Source organism: Lepus europaeus, chromosome 10 (genome assembly GCF_033115175.1).
Source record: "Lepus europaeus isolate LE1 chromosome 10, mLepTim1.pri, whole genome shotgun sequence".
NCBI classification, from domain to species: domain Eukaryota; kingdom Metazoa; phylum Chordata; class Mammalia; order Lagomorpha; family Leporidae; genus Lepus; species Lepus europaeus.
The window spans coordinates 71549951-71565204 of NC_084836.1; the positions used below are offsets into that span (position 1 = coordinate 71549951).

Consider the following 15254-nt stretch of genomic DNA (forward strand, 5'->3'; position numbering starts at 1 on the left):
TCAAAAACAAATTCTTGAACTACAGAAATCCTTAATGGACAGGATAGAAAATCTCTCTTGCGAAAATGAAATATTAAGGAGGAATCAAAATGAAATGAAACAACTAGTAGAACGAGAAACAGTGATAGTGACGAGAAACCATAATGAAATGAAGAATTCAATAGATCAAATGACAAACACATTAGAAAGCCTTAAAAACAGAATGGGTGAAGCAGAAGAGAGAATATCGGAATTAGAAGACAGAGAACAGGAAAGGAAACAGGCAAACCAAAGAAAAGAAAAGGAAATTAGAAACGTAAAAAATATTGTCGGGAATCTACAATATACTATTAAAAAACCGAACATTCGGGTCCTAGGAGTTCCTGAAGGCATGGAGAGGGAGAAAGGATTAGAAGGCCTTTTTAGTGAGATACTAGCAGAAAATTTCCCAGGTTTGGAGAAGGACAGAGACATCCTAGTACAGGAAGCTTATAGAACCCTAATAAACATGACCAAAAGAGATCCTCACCATGACACGTTGTAATTAAACTCACCACAGTGAAACATAAAGAAAAGATATTAAAATGCACAAGAGAGAAACATCAGACCACTCTCAGAGGATCCTCAATTAGACTCACAGCTGACTTCTCATCAGAAACCTTACAAGCGAGGAGGGAATGGTGAGATATAGCCCAGGTACTAAGAGAGAAAAACTGCCAGCCCAGAATATTAAATCCTGCAAAGCTCTCATTTGTGAATGAAGGTGAAAGAAAGACCTTTCACAGCAAACAGAAACTGAAAGAATTCGTCGCCACTCGTCAAGCCCTGCAAAAGATGCTTAAAGATGTGATACACGCAGAAACACAGAAACGCGGTCACCAATATGAAAGAAGGTCAGGGAAGGAAACCTCACAGCAAAAGATCACAGGAAACCCAAAAATGATAGGGCAAAGTTACTACTTATCGATAGTCACATTAAATGTTAAAGGCTTGAACAATCCAGTTAAAAGACACCGATTGGCTGACTGGGTTAAAGAACAAACCCCATCTATCTGCTGCTTACAAGAAACACATCTTTCTAACAAAGATGCACACAGACTGAAAGTGAAAGGCTGGAAAAAGATATACCATGCCAACAGAAATGAAAAAAGAGCGGGAGTAGCCATCTTAATATCAGATAACATAAATTTTACCACAAAAACTATTAGGAGAGACAAAGAGGGGCACTATATAATGATTAAGGGATCCATTCAACAGGAAGATATAACGATTATCAATGTGTATGTACCTAATTACAGGGCACCGGTTTATTTAAAAGACTTGTTAAGGGAATTAAAGGGAGACTTAGACCCCAATGCAATAGTACTGGGGGACTTCAATACCCTACTCTTAGAGATAGACAGATCATCAGGACAGAAGACCAACAAGGAGACAGTAGATTTAAATGACACTATAGCTCAAATGGACCTAACAAATATCTACAGAACTTTTTATCCTACACAGAAAGATTTTACATTCTTCTCAGCAGTACATGGAACCTTCTCTAGGATTGACCACATGCTAGGCCATAAAGCAAGTCTCAGCAAATTCAAAAGAATTAGAATCATACCATGCAGCTTCTCAGACCACAAAGGAATGAAATTGGAAATTAGCAACTCGGGAATCCCTAGAACACGTGCAAACACATGGAGGTTGAACAACATGCTCCTGAATGAACAATGGGTCATAGAAGAAATGAAAAGAGAAATCAAAAATTTTCTGGAAGTAAATGAGGATAACAGCACATCATACCAAAACCTATAGGATACAGCAAAAGCAGTGTTAAGAGAAAAATTTATATCAATAGGTGCCTACATCAAGAAATTGGAAAGGCACCAAATAGATGAACTTTCAAGTCATCTCAAGGATCTAGAAAATCTGCAGCACACCAGACCCAAAGCTAGTAGGAGAAGAGAAATAATTAAAATCAGAGAAGAAATCAACAGGATTGAATAAAAAAAATTACAAAAAATCAGCCAAACAAGGAGCTGGTTTTTTGAAAAAATAAACAAAATTGACACCCCATTGACCCAACTAACTAAAAAAAGAAGAGAAAAGACCCAAATCAATAGGATCAGAGATGAAAAAGGAAACGTAACAACAGACACCACAGAAATAAAAAGAATCATCAGAAATTACTGCAAGGACTTGTATGCCAGCAAACAGGGAAATCTATCAGAAATGGATAGATTCCTGGACACATACAACCTACCTAAATTGAACAAGGAAGACATAGGAAACCTAAACAGACCCATAACTGACACAGACATTGAAACAGTAATAAAGGCCCTCCCAACAAAGAAAAGCCCAGGACCAGATGGATTCACTCTGAATTCTACCAGACATTTAGAGAAGAACTAACTCCAATTCTTCTCAAAATATTCAGAACAATTAAAAATGAAGGAATCCTCCCAAACTCTTTCTATGAAGCCAGCATCACCTTAATTTCTAAGCCAGAAAAAGATGCAGCATTGAAAAAGAATTACAGACCAATATCCCTGATGAACATAGATGCAAAAATCCTCAATAAAATTCTGGCCAATAGAATGCAACATCACATTAGAAAGATCATCCACCCAGACCAAGTGGGATTTATCCCTGGTATGCAGGGATGGTTCAATGTTCGCAAAACAATCAATGTAATACACTACATTAACAGACTGCAGAAGAAAAACCATATGATTCTCTCAATAGACGCAGAGAAAGCATTTGATAAAATACAACACCCTTTCATGATGAAAACCCTAAGCAAACTGGGTATAAAAGGAACATTCCTCAATACAATCAAAGCAATTTATGAAAAACCTACGGTCAGTATCCTGTTGAACTGGGAAAAGTTGGAAGCATTTCCACTGAGATCTGGTACCAGACAGGGATGCCCACTCTCACCACTGCTCTTCAATATAGTTCTGGAAGTCTTAGCCAGAGCTATTAGGCAAGAAAAAGAAATTAAAGGGATACAAATTGGGAAGGAAGAACTCAAACTATCCCTCTTTGCAGATGATATGATTCTTTATTTAGGGGACCCAAAGAACTCTACTAAGAGACTACTGGAACTCATCGAAGAGTTTGGCAAAGAAGCAGGATATAAAATCAATGCACAAAAATCAACAGCCTTTGTATACACAGGCAATGCCATGGCTGAGAAAGAACGTCTAAGATCAATCCCATTCTCAATAGCTACAAAAACAATCAAATACCTTGGAATAAACTTTTTTTTTGTTCTTTTTTATTTTTTATTTTATTTTATTTTTTTTATTTAGTGAATATAAATTTCCAAAGTACAGCTTATGGTTTACAAAGGCTCCCCCCCCCCAACTTCCCCCCTGTGCAACCCTCCCCTTTCCCACTCGCTCTCCCCTTCCATTCCCATCAAGATTCATTTTCAATTCTCTTTATATATAGAAAATCAGTTTAGTATATATATAGATTTCAACAGTTTGCCCTCCCATAGCAACACAAAGTGAAGAAAATACTGTTGGAGTACTAGTTATAGCATTAAATAACAATGTACATCACATTAATGACCGAGATTCTGCAAAATAATTAAAAAAAAAGATTGATTATTTTTCTATGTCATTCCTAGGAGTAAACTTAACCAAGGATGTTAAAGATCTCTACAATGAAAATTACAAAACCTTACAGAAAGAAATAGAAGAGGATACCGAAAAATGGAGAAATCTTCCATGCTCATGGATTGGAAGAATCAACATCATCAAAATGTCCATTCTCCCAAAAGCAATTTAAGATTCAATGCAACTCCAATCAAAATACCAAAGGCATTCTTCTCAGATCTGGAAAAAATGATGCTGAAATTCATATGGAGACACAGGAGACCTCAAATAGCTAAAGCAATCTTGTACAACAAAAACAAAGCCGGAGGCATCACAATACCAGATCTCAGGACATACTACCGGGCAGTAGTTATCAAAACAGCATGGTACTGGTACAGAAACAGATGGATAAACCAATGGAACAGAATAGAAACACCAGAAATCAATCCAAACATCTACAGCCAACTCATATTTGATCAAGGATCCAAAACCAATCCCTGGAGTAAGGACAGTCTATTCAATAAATGGTGCTGGGAAAACTGCATTTCCACGTGCAGAATCATGAAGCAAGATCCCTACCTTTCACCTTACACAAAAATTCACTCAACATGGATCAAAAACTTAAATCTACGACCAGACACCATCAAATTATTAGAGAGCATTGGAGAAACCCTGCAAGATATAGGCACAGGTAAAGACTTCATGGAAAATAGCCCAGGAGCACAGGCAGTCAAAGCCAAAATTAACTATTGGGATTGCATCAAACTGAGAAGTTTCTGTACTGCAAAAGAAACAGTCAGGAAAGTGAATAGGAAACCAACAGAATGGGAAAAAATATTTGCAAACTATGCAACAGATAAAGAGTTGATAACCAGTATCTACAAAGAAATCAAGAAACTCCACAACATCAAAACAAACAATCCACTTAAGAGATGGGCCAAAGACCTCAACAGAAATCTTTCCAAAGAGGAAATCCAAATGGCCAACAGACACATGAAAAAATGTTCAAGATCACTAGCAATCAGGGAAATGCAAATCAAAACCACAATGAGGTTTCACCTCACCCCGGTTAGAATGGCCCACATTCAGAAATCTACCAACAATAGATGCTGGAGAGGATGTGGGGAAAAAGGGACACTAACCCACTGTTGGTGGGAATGTAAACTGGTTAAGCCACTATGGAAGTCTGTCTGGAGATTCCTCAGAAACCTGAACATAACCCTACCATACAACCCAGCCATCCCACTCCTTGGAATTTACCCAAAAGAAATTAAATTGGCAAACAAAAAAGCCATCTGCACATTAATGTTTATTGCAGCTCAATTCACAATAGCTAAGACCTGGAACCAACCCAAATGCCCATCAGCAGTAGACTGGATAAAGGAACTATGGGACATGTACTCTATGGAATACTATACAGCAGTCAAAAACAATGAAACCCGGTCATTTGCAACAAGATGGAGCAATCTGGAAAGCATCATGCTAAGTGAATTAAGCCAGTCCCAAAGAAACAAATATCATTTGTTTCCCCTGATCGGCGACAACTAACTGAGCACCAAAGGGTAACCTGTGGAAGTGTAATGTACGCTATGAGAAATAGTGACTTGATCAGCTATGGTGCTGACTGTTGATGTACAATGTAATACTTTATCCATTTTAGTACTTTTTTTGTAAACCCTGTTATTAACACACAATTTTTCTGTGGTGTCTAAATCTTAACTGAAAAGCGATCCCGGTTAAATATAAGAATGAGAAAAAGAGAGGGAGGAGATGTATAATAGGGGACATGCTCAATTGGATTTGCCCCAAATGATGGAGTTAGAAAAGTGCCAGGGGATTCCAATACAATCCCATCGAGGTGGCATGTACCAATGCCATCTCACCAGCCCAGGTGATCAATTTCAGTTCACAACTGACCACACTGATAGGCCTAAGAGTCAAAGGGATCACACAAGCAAGATTAATGTCTGCTAATACTAACTGATTAAAAAAATAAAAAAGGGAGAGAAGGATCCAACATGGGAAGGGGGAGACACAGCAGACTCATAGAATGACAGATGTCCTAAATAGCACTCTGGCCTCAGAATCAGCCCTTAAGGCAATTGGATCTGGCTGAAGAGCCTATGAGAGTATTTTAGGCATGGAAAGCCAAGACACGCTGGGGAAAAACAAATATGAAGAAGAAGAAGACCTAAATGAAGGATCTCAGCGAGTGTGATCCCAGTGGAAAGAACGGGGCCATCAAAGTAGGAGGTGCCTTTCTCTGAAGGGAGGAGAGAACTTCCACTTTGACTATGGCCTTGTCAGAATGGGATTGAAGACGGCGAACCCTAAAGGCTTCCATAGCCTCGGCAACTCATGGCTATAGCCTAGGGAGATTACTGACGCCATAAACAAGAGTGTTAAAACAATATCAGGAGTCACTGTGTACTTACATCCCATGTGGGATCTGTCCTTAATAGGTTGTTGAAGGTGAAGTAATGATATAGCTAGTACTGAAACAGTATTCTTACACTTTGTGGTTATGTGTGGGTGCAAACTGATGAAATCTTTACTTAGTATATACTGAAGCGATCTCCTGTATATAAAGATAATTGAAAATGAAAAAAAAACTTGGTTTTTTAAATTGCAAATTACATAGAAAAATAATCAATCTTTTTTTTTTTAAAAAATTATTTTGCAGAATCTCGGTCATTAATGTTCTGTACACTGTTATTTAATGCTATAACTAGTACTCCAACAGTATTTTTTTCACTTTGTGTTGCTATGGGAGAGCAAACTGTTGAAATCTATATATATACTAAACTGATTTTCTATATATAAAGAGAATTGAAAATGAATCTTGATGGGAATGGAAGGGGAGAGCGAGTGGGAAAGGGGAGGGTTGTGTGGGGGGGAAGTTGTGTGGGGGGAAAGCCTTTGTAATCCATAAGCTGTACTTTGGAAATTTATATTCACTAAAAAAAATAAATAAAAAGTACTCAATATTGTAAAACAGAGTCCTAATTGACATAAAATGCTATATAAAAAATAAAAATAGTCAGACCAATGAGCCATAGCTAGTGGCCCAATGGTTTAATAAATGTTTCAGAGCCATTGCTGTGGCTCAGTAGGTTAATCCTCAGCCTGCAGTGCTGGCATCACATATGTGTGTTGGTTTGAGTTCTGGCTGTTCCTCTTCTGATCCAGCTCTCTGCTAATGGCCTAGGAAAGCAGTAGAAGATGGCCTAAGTGCTTGGGCCCCTTCACTCGCATGGGAGCACCCATGTGGGAGACCTGGAAGGAGCTCCTGGCTCTTGGCTTTGGATCAGCCCAGCTCTGGCCACTACAGCCATTTGGGGAGTGAACCAGCGGATGGAAGGAAGACTTCTCTCTGTGTCTCCCTCTCAGTGTCTGTAACTTTACCTCTCAAATAAATAAATAAAATCTTTAAAATCTTTATTAAATGTTTCATGATGAACAATTAAGGAATATTATGTTGTGGAGTAATTGTAGAAGGTCACTGGAGTTTCAGAAAGAACATTAAAGTGTATCTATGGATGCCAGCCCAATTACCAGCTCAGAGGAGAACTGAATTCTGACTTTTTTTTAAACTTTTATTTAATGAATATAAATTTCCAGTGTACAGTTTATGGATTACAATGGCTTCCCCCTCCCATAACTTCCCTCCCACCCACAACCCTCCCCTCTCCCGCTCCCTCTCCCCTTCCATTCACATCAAGATTCATTTGCAATTCTCTTTATATACAGAAGATCAATTTAGTATAAAGATTTCAACAGTTTGCACCCACATAGAAACACAAAGTGAAACATACTGTTTGAGAACTAGTTATAGCATTAAATCAAAATGTACAGCACATTAAGGACAGAGATCCCACATGAGGAGCAAGTGCACAGTGACTCCTGTTGTTAACCCTACAAATTGACACTCTAGTTTATGGTGCCAGTAACCACCCTAGGCTGTCGTCATGAGTTGCCAAGGCTATGGAAGCCTTCCAAGTTTGCCGACTCTGTTCATATTTAGACAAGGTCATAAAAGACAGAGTGAGGATAGTAACCAATGATCCTAAGAGAGGCATTAACCAGGTTTGAACAATTATACAGCATTAAGTGGGGAAGAGGACCATCAGTACACACAGGTTGGGAGTATAGCCATTGGTGGTAGAGTAGAGGTTATGATTACAAAGGAACGAGGCCCAAGTGCACTAGACAGGGCCTAGAACAAAGGACAGAGTCATTATTAGAGGAGCTAAGAAAGGTGCTGTCTAAGCTACAATCAAGTTTTCTGATTGAGAGGCAAATAGAACCTGATAGAAGGGGCTTGATAATAATCTGTTGGGCTTCAGGCCTTGTAAGTTAAGAGGCCCAGACCTATCTATCTCTTTACTTGGGGTATATCCTAAGGGAGGTGTGAACCTCCTAGGGGAAGGCACTCTGTTGACTTTCATTACTTGGCTGGGCTGGGAGGAGAGCTGGCCAGGTAAAGGCAGGTGGCATCTCTAACAGGAAATTTATAGTTCTGCCTGCAATGTTGCTGACCCTACTTGACCATCCCCTCAGCTGCAGTGGTCACTTTGGAAGTTGGGCTGAGTGAAGGGCTTTTCAGCTTAGAGCCAATAAGATCTGTGGCTCTGACCTGGGCATCCTTCGACTCCAGGGCAGGTCCATTTGCAGTGATCCAACTCTTGGCAGAGCTGCCAGGGCTCTTCACAAGCTGACTTCTGCTGAAGCCCAGGCTTACCACATTGAAAGCCACTGCAGTGGACTGGCCTGTTGGGTCTCCTTGAGGGCAGATCACTGTACAGATCAGCCATTAATAGGCCTGCCACCCATTGCTTCTGATGCCTAGCTTTCTTTTCCTCCTGGTTTGTGTTAAAGCAGACCAGAGGATGCAAGTCAAGGGAGTGCCCGTTTCCCATCTCTAATCTTTGGTGGCTTGAACTACAAGTCTATAGTCACAGGCATGTTCTGTAGTAGTTTTTCTAAGGTATACAATGCCCATGAGGAAAATTATATTCTCACTTTAAAACTTTTTTTCCCTTTGGTCTGAAAGGGAGGTTTTTTTTTTTCCTACTTACTGTTTACTTCACTGATGGCGAAGTAAATCTAGCTATGAGATTATTATTTAAGTTCTTATTTTGGCTATGCTATTACAGAAAAATGTTAGCCATCTCTTTTATAAGGTCTAAAGATTAAATTGTGCGTCCTACAGATTCCTTCATAATAGAATTAGTTTCCTACCTTGAGAATAGAGAAATGAAAGAACAAGTTGGGCTTAGAATAGAGAAATGAGGGAGCAAGTCCTAGATCGCTTGCTGACAATAGCAATATCACATGAATACTTAGCAAACAGTTTCAACCATTAGATAACAACTTAAGAAAACATTTACCAGGAGGTCCAATGCCTTCTATAAATTTTAAGAATCATGTATTTGGAAACACCTCTTAAATATCTAACATGGTGTAGTTTGTTTAACCAGTAAACTTAAGCACAACCATATAAAATGATTTTAGTTTCTTTCTACCAACAAGTTTAAAACATATGATACAGAGATTCAGGTCACACAAATTAAAATGTATCTTTGATTAAATTTAGCAGCTTAAATTTATGGGCAATCTAATCATAAGCCAATTAAAATAAAACTCTTAATAAAATTTTCCCATGTGGACATACAATATATATACCCATATAACATAGTGTAATAGTCCAATATAGCAATTTTAATAATAGCTTTTAAAATCTAATAACTCTTTTTGTAGATTGCCAATTGATTTGAATTGCTTTTTCTTTTTAGTAACCTCAGTTAACCATACTTTCTCGCAGTTGGTACTGCCAATACATTATTGGCTTCATCTGTTTACAGAGCCATCGCAAAGTACTGACTACAATAGAAGTGGCTGGAAAAAGTCCATAGGAACCTATAGGAGGACAGCTAAACACAGAACCAACAACGCTTTAGTTTTATGAGCAGCAAATCATATATAACTGTGGATGACAAAAGACTTTAAGTCGCCATGTTTAAAATTATAAACTCATCAACCAACAAGAGGCACTTGCTTACTTCACAGTATTTTTGAAAGCACCTGCAGGATTTTACCAGTATTTAACCCTTTAGGCCTCTGGGGCTTAGGAGAACTGAATTCTAATATGGCTGCCTTGGTCCACTACCTACAGGTAGCCACTTGGAGCAGGCATGGCGGTATACAAACCATGCAACAATGAGTGTTACAAAAACATATTCCACTGTCACCTACCAAAGACACTAATAAATATAGTATAAGTCTTTCTTGGATGTGAAAAAGAGAACTTCTAGAACTTGACCTTGCGGAGAGTCCCCCAAGAACAAAGTGCTTGACAATGGGCTGCTAAATTTCTGATGGATTAAAAAGATTTTTTTTAATGAAAGTGCACATTTATCTCAGGCTTTGTTCATTCTTTAGCTGAAGTTACAGTGGAAATACCATCAAGGTCCTGGAAATAATCATTTTATATCTACTTGAAATTATAATCTACATCTTGTTGGATCAGGAACACATTTAATATGACCATTATACAAGAATGAGTCAAAAGGCCCTCTAAAATGTATAGAAGCCTGCTTGAATTGGATATTTGGAGTGATAAATGTAACCACTTTTATTTAAGACATGATAAAACCATGAAGGCCTTCCTAGCTCAACTAGGTGAGTTTGTGCCTCACCTGAAAATGAGGAAATGAGTGACAGATGTAGAATCTTTTAAAAGAGAGACTTCTAGGCACTGGAAAGTTTTTGTTTTGTCACCACAGTGGTTTTATGCCTAGGCAGATGCACATTTGAAATAAAGGCAACACCGCTGCTAAAAATGCTATCTTTATTCTTTTGAACTAGATTGCATGTATTCCTAAAGCACCTCTAGATTGTTGAGTATCAGACTAGAGTTGATTGTAAAGTGACTCTCCACTACAATAACCTCATGAGTTACTTCTCCAGTTCTAACATTTCTTCCCAGGAAATGTTCTTTTTTTATATGAATAAATAGTATTCCATAGTGTATATATACCATAATTTCTTTATCTAGTCAACATTTGATGGACATCTGGGTTGATTCCATATCTTAACAATTGTCAGTTGATCTACAATAAACATGGGGGTACAGATAACTCTTTCTTTCTTTTTTAAAGATTTTATTTATTTATTTGAAAGAGTTACACAGAGAGAGGAGAGTCAGAGAGAGGAGAGGGGGATGGAGATAGAGAGAGAGAGAGAGAGAGGTCTTCTGTCCACTGGTTCACTCCCTAATTGGCTGCAATGGCCAGAGCTGCACTGATCCAAAGCCAGGAGCCAGGAGCTTCTCCCATGCAGGTGCAGAGGCCCAAGGACTTCAGCCATCTTCTACTGCATTCCCAGGCCATAGCAGAGAGTTGGATCGGAAGAGGAGCAGCTGGGACTAGAACCGGTGCCCATATGGGATGCCGGCACCACAGGCAGAGGGTTAACCTACTGTGCCATGGCACCGGCCCCCAGATAACTCTTTCATATGCTGATTTCATTTTGCTTTGGTACATTCCCAGGAATGTACCATACCAGTTCCTGAAACTGCTGCATACTTGCTTCTTTTTTTAAAGATTTATTTTATTTATTTGAAAGACAGAGTTACAAAGAGGTAGAGACAGAGAGAGAGGTCTTCCATCCGTTGGTTCACTCCCTAATTGGCTGCAATGGCAGGGGCTGAGCTGATATGAATTTAGGAGCCAGGAGCTTCTTCTGGGTCTCCCACGTCAGTGCAGGGGCCCCAGGACTTGTGCCATCCTCTGTTGCTTTCCCAGGTGCATTAGTAGGGAACTGGACTGGAATTGGAGCAGCGGGGACTCAAACCAGTGCCCATATGAGGTGCCATCACTGCAGGCCAGGACTTTAACCCAGTGTGCCACATGCCTCCCCCACATACTTGCTTCTTGAGTCAAAGTTGTAATATGTGCCTGACTTGCGTACAGCAGAAATAGTGCAGGCAACTGAGGGCTCCTTCATAAGAGATGCTTACCTGAGTCAACAGGCATTTGATATGTTGAGAACAAGCTGCGCAGCAAGGTGGCATGGCCAGATGAAGGAGACTTTTTATCCAAAGGCAAAATATCCCAAATGGTTCCCCTGGTACAGGCACTTTCTACTTTCACACTCGTAAACCTGTATACAATCTTCTAAATTTAATCTTTTCTTCTTAAAGGGCTGTCCATGACAGGAAGCCATTTCTGTGGTCATGCATCTGTGATGGGTTTGCAGTTACAAGTAAGAGACTGAATAAGTCACCAAGGTGCTTTCATTGAAGGTCAAGCCAACTTCTTTGTACACTCTGAAAACTGTCAATAACATTGACATTGGCATTCATTCTTAGGTCCCATGCTAGATTACACTTTGTGGCCGGGCGCATGGTTTGCCTGGCAGAATGCCCCACAGTATTAGCTAACCCAGAAAGCAGTTGTGTTTCTCAGATACATTTGATATTCCTGTTTGGGACTTTGCTGTGGCTAAGGTGCAATGAGAATAGTTGCATGGTGCTTTCCAAATGTTCTTTATAAACTCTGTGGAGGAGACATGAGCAAGTATGATTCATGAATTTTCAGAAAGGTCAGATACCATAGCTGACATAATTTACATTCATCAGCCAAAGTCGGATACTGTCATACCTCCAGCATGCATGTAGACGTCGGGAAGAATCACCATGTTCCTCTCATCAGCTTTAGTTGCTTTTGGTGAATTGATCTTGGCTTTGAGTCTTAGTGCACTGGATTTGGTCAATTGCTTCTTGGGGCAGCAGGGACTGGTATATCACAGTCTGCTTCCAATATGCTTGCTTCCCGAAGCTTTGCCTTGGAGAAGCCCGGATTTATCCACATTGTAATTTCAGCTTTTTTAGTTCCTTTGGGTCAATGACGTCTGACTTCAACATGTTCTCACTAGATTCACCAACACTTAGCCACAAAATGATGTGAATATCTTGGGGCACGGGCTCACTTTACCAAATCCCTGAATAACAATTTTATCTCCAAACCCTGGTGTCATCCTTATGCTCATGTAAGTAGTTTTATTGAGGAAGTTTTCAATCTCAAGAAAAACATTAGGGGGGCTAGCGCTGTGGTGTTAGTGGGTAAAGCCGCTGCCTGCAGCGCCAGCATCCCATATGAGCGCTGGTTCAAGTCCTGGCTGCTCCACTTCCCATCCAGCTCTCTGCTATGGCCTGGAAAAGCAGTGGAAGATGGCCCAAGTCCTTGGGCCCCTGCACCCATGTGGGAGACCCAGAGGAAGCTCCTGGTTCTTGGCTTCTGATCGGCACAGCTCTGGCTGTTGGAGCCAATTGGGGAGTAAACCAGTGGATGGAAGACCTCTCTCTCTCTCTTTCTCTCTGCCTCTCCTTCTCTCTCTGTGTAACTCTGCCTTTCAAATAAATAAATAAATCTTAAAAAAAGAAAAACATTAGGGCCAGTAGCAGAGATATGACCATGTTGTCAACCTGACTGATAACCAGAATAGTTTGTGATGCTGGCTCAGGTAATCAGCAATGCAAGACGTCTGTCACTAGTGCCCATTTCTGGGAGTAGGTGCATTAATGACAGAACACGCAAAGATCTCCTTACTAGTTCTGGAAGGAACTTTGTGATCCTCTCTAATTTATTTTGGAATAGTTCTTGGGATTGGTATCAACGCGATCGGTAGTGCTTCTGTGTGGCATACTAACCACAGCACATTTTTATGTGTCAATAAAGGCAAAGCACTTACCAGCTCCACACTCCCATCTTTGCTTAATGGATAACCTCTCTTGCTGGGGTGCAGTACTGGCAGTGCTGGGCCTGGTAGCGCACGATGACGTCCCAGGAGCTGCTGTCACGCTGGATAGGGGAGGACAGGCTCAACCAGCGGTTGCAGGGTTCGATGCTGCGCCCCTGGCACTGGTTCTGCTCCTTGCTGTTTCCAATCTTGATGCATCATCTTGTCTCCCACGTTGCTGGTGTCACCAGGAGAAAACATTCCGCCATCTTAAAGAAGCTGGCATCATTTTCACTGTTCGCCAGCGGCTGGCTGTGGCACGGTTGTTGAAGTACAATGGAGTGGGTTGTGGTTAGAGGGTTGCCCAGGCGGCAGCCCGGCAGCAGTGCTGTGTGGCTCCATGGAGGTCCATGAGGTAGGAAGGAAGAACCCTGTGTGAGCTTTTAAAGCTCCAACATCCTGACTCGTGGCTGCCTGTCTCCTGCAGTCACTGGTCACCTAACCCGGGTGAGCCCTCTGTGGCGACCCCCGAGGTGCACTGCGGACTTGGGAATTGGGGCGCAGCCAGAGGCCAGCTGGGGTCCAAGTTATGCCATGCATGGTGGCTGAGGAGGTTCACTCTCACTTTTTTTTTTTTTAAAGATTTTGTTTATTTAAGAGGTAGCTTCCCACACTTCTGTGGGGAAACTGATTATTAGTCCTATGACTGTTCATTAAAGGCAGGTTCACAATTGCCTATTTTCCAGGTGAGAAGTGGAATGGAGGCCCATGGTCCTTTCTGTTCCAACCTCTGGATCTCTCATGAATGCAGAGGGTTCTTGTATGCTGAAGTAATTCAGCCCTCATGGTCAGGCCAAATGCACATTCCTGGGGAGAGAGCTGAGAGGCGCAGATTGCACCTGTAGCTATTTGTGCAGGGAATTCTGAGGTCCTGGAATCTGGGGGCATGCTTACACAGTGTGTTTTCTGTGGATGGGTGCACCTGCTGGGGAGATCAGCTAGGCTTTGCAGGAGCCTTAAGCTGGTAGAGAGCGGCAAACTGGAAGTGAAGCAGGAACCCCTAAGCACCTTTTCTGGGTGATGTCCCAATAATCTGTGTCTAAATGTGATGCTACTTAAAAATAATTTGTCATTTTTAAAAAAAATTAAACCACTTGAGACATGATTGACATGTTAAAACATCACAGATTTAATGTATACAAATCAGTGAGTTTGGGGAAGAGTATACACTCATGAAACCAACACCACTATCAACACTGCTGTACACTTACTGCACACTTCCAAAAATTTCCACTCTCTTCTTTATTATCATTAATATTGCTTTTGGGGCTGGCACTGTAGCATAGCGGGTAAAGCTGCTGCCTGCAGTGCCAGCATCCCATATGGGCGCCGGTTCGTGTCCTGGCTGCTCCACTTCTGATCCAGCTCTCTGCTATGGCCTGGGAAAGCAATGGAAGGTGATCCAAGACCTTGGGCCCCTGAATCCACATGGGAGACCCAGAGGAAGCTCCTGGCTCCTGGCTTTGGATCGGCACAGCTTCAGTCGTTGCAGCCAATTGGGGAGTGAACAAGGGATGGAAAGACCTCTCTCTTTCTCTGGCTCTCCTTCTCTCTCTGTGTAACTCTTTGAAATAAATAAATAAATCTTTAAAAAAATATTGTTTTTATTTTTGTATTAAGAATACATAAGATCTATCCTCTTCGAACCATTTATGTATACAGTATTGTATTGACACTAAACTATATGGAATACCATCATTATAATATATAATATCTACATTAATCTATATTAATCTGTCTATAGATTGAAATAATTTATGTGGCATAACTGAAACTTTGTTCTCTTTGCCTTTCAGCTCCCTGCTTCCCCCTTCCCTCAGCCCCTAAAAATCACCGTTCTCCTTTATGTTACTATGAATTTGACTATTTTAGATTTCACAA

General features: G+C 40.7%; 1 pseudogene; it reads right to left on the reverse strand.

Annotated features, from left to right (window-relative positions):
- Nucleotides 1-15254, reverse strand: part of LOC133768086 (glutamate dehydrogenase 1, mitochondrial-like) — a 45636-nt pseudogene that overhangs the window by 15479 nt on the left and 14903 nt on the right.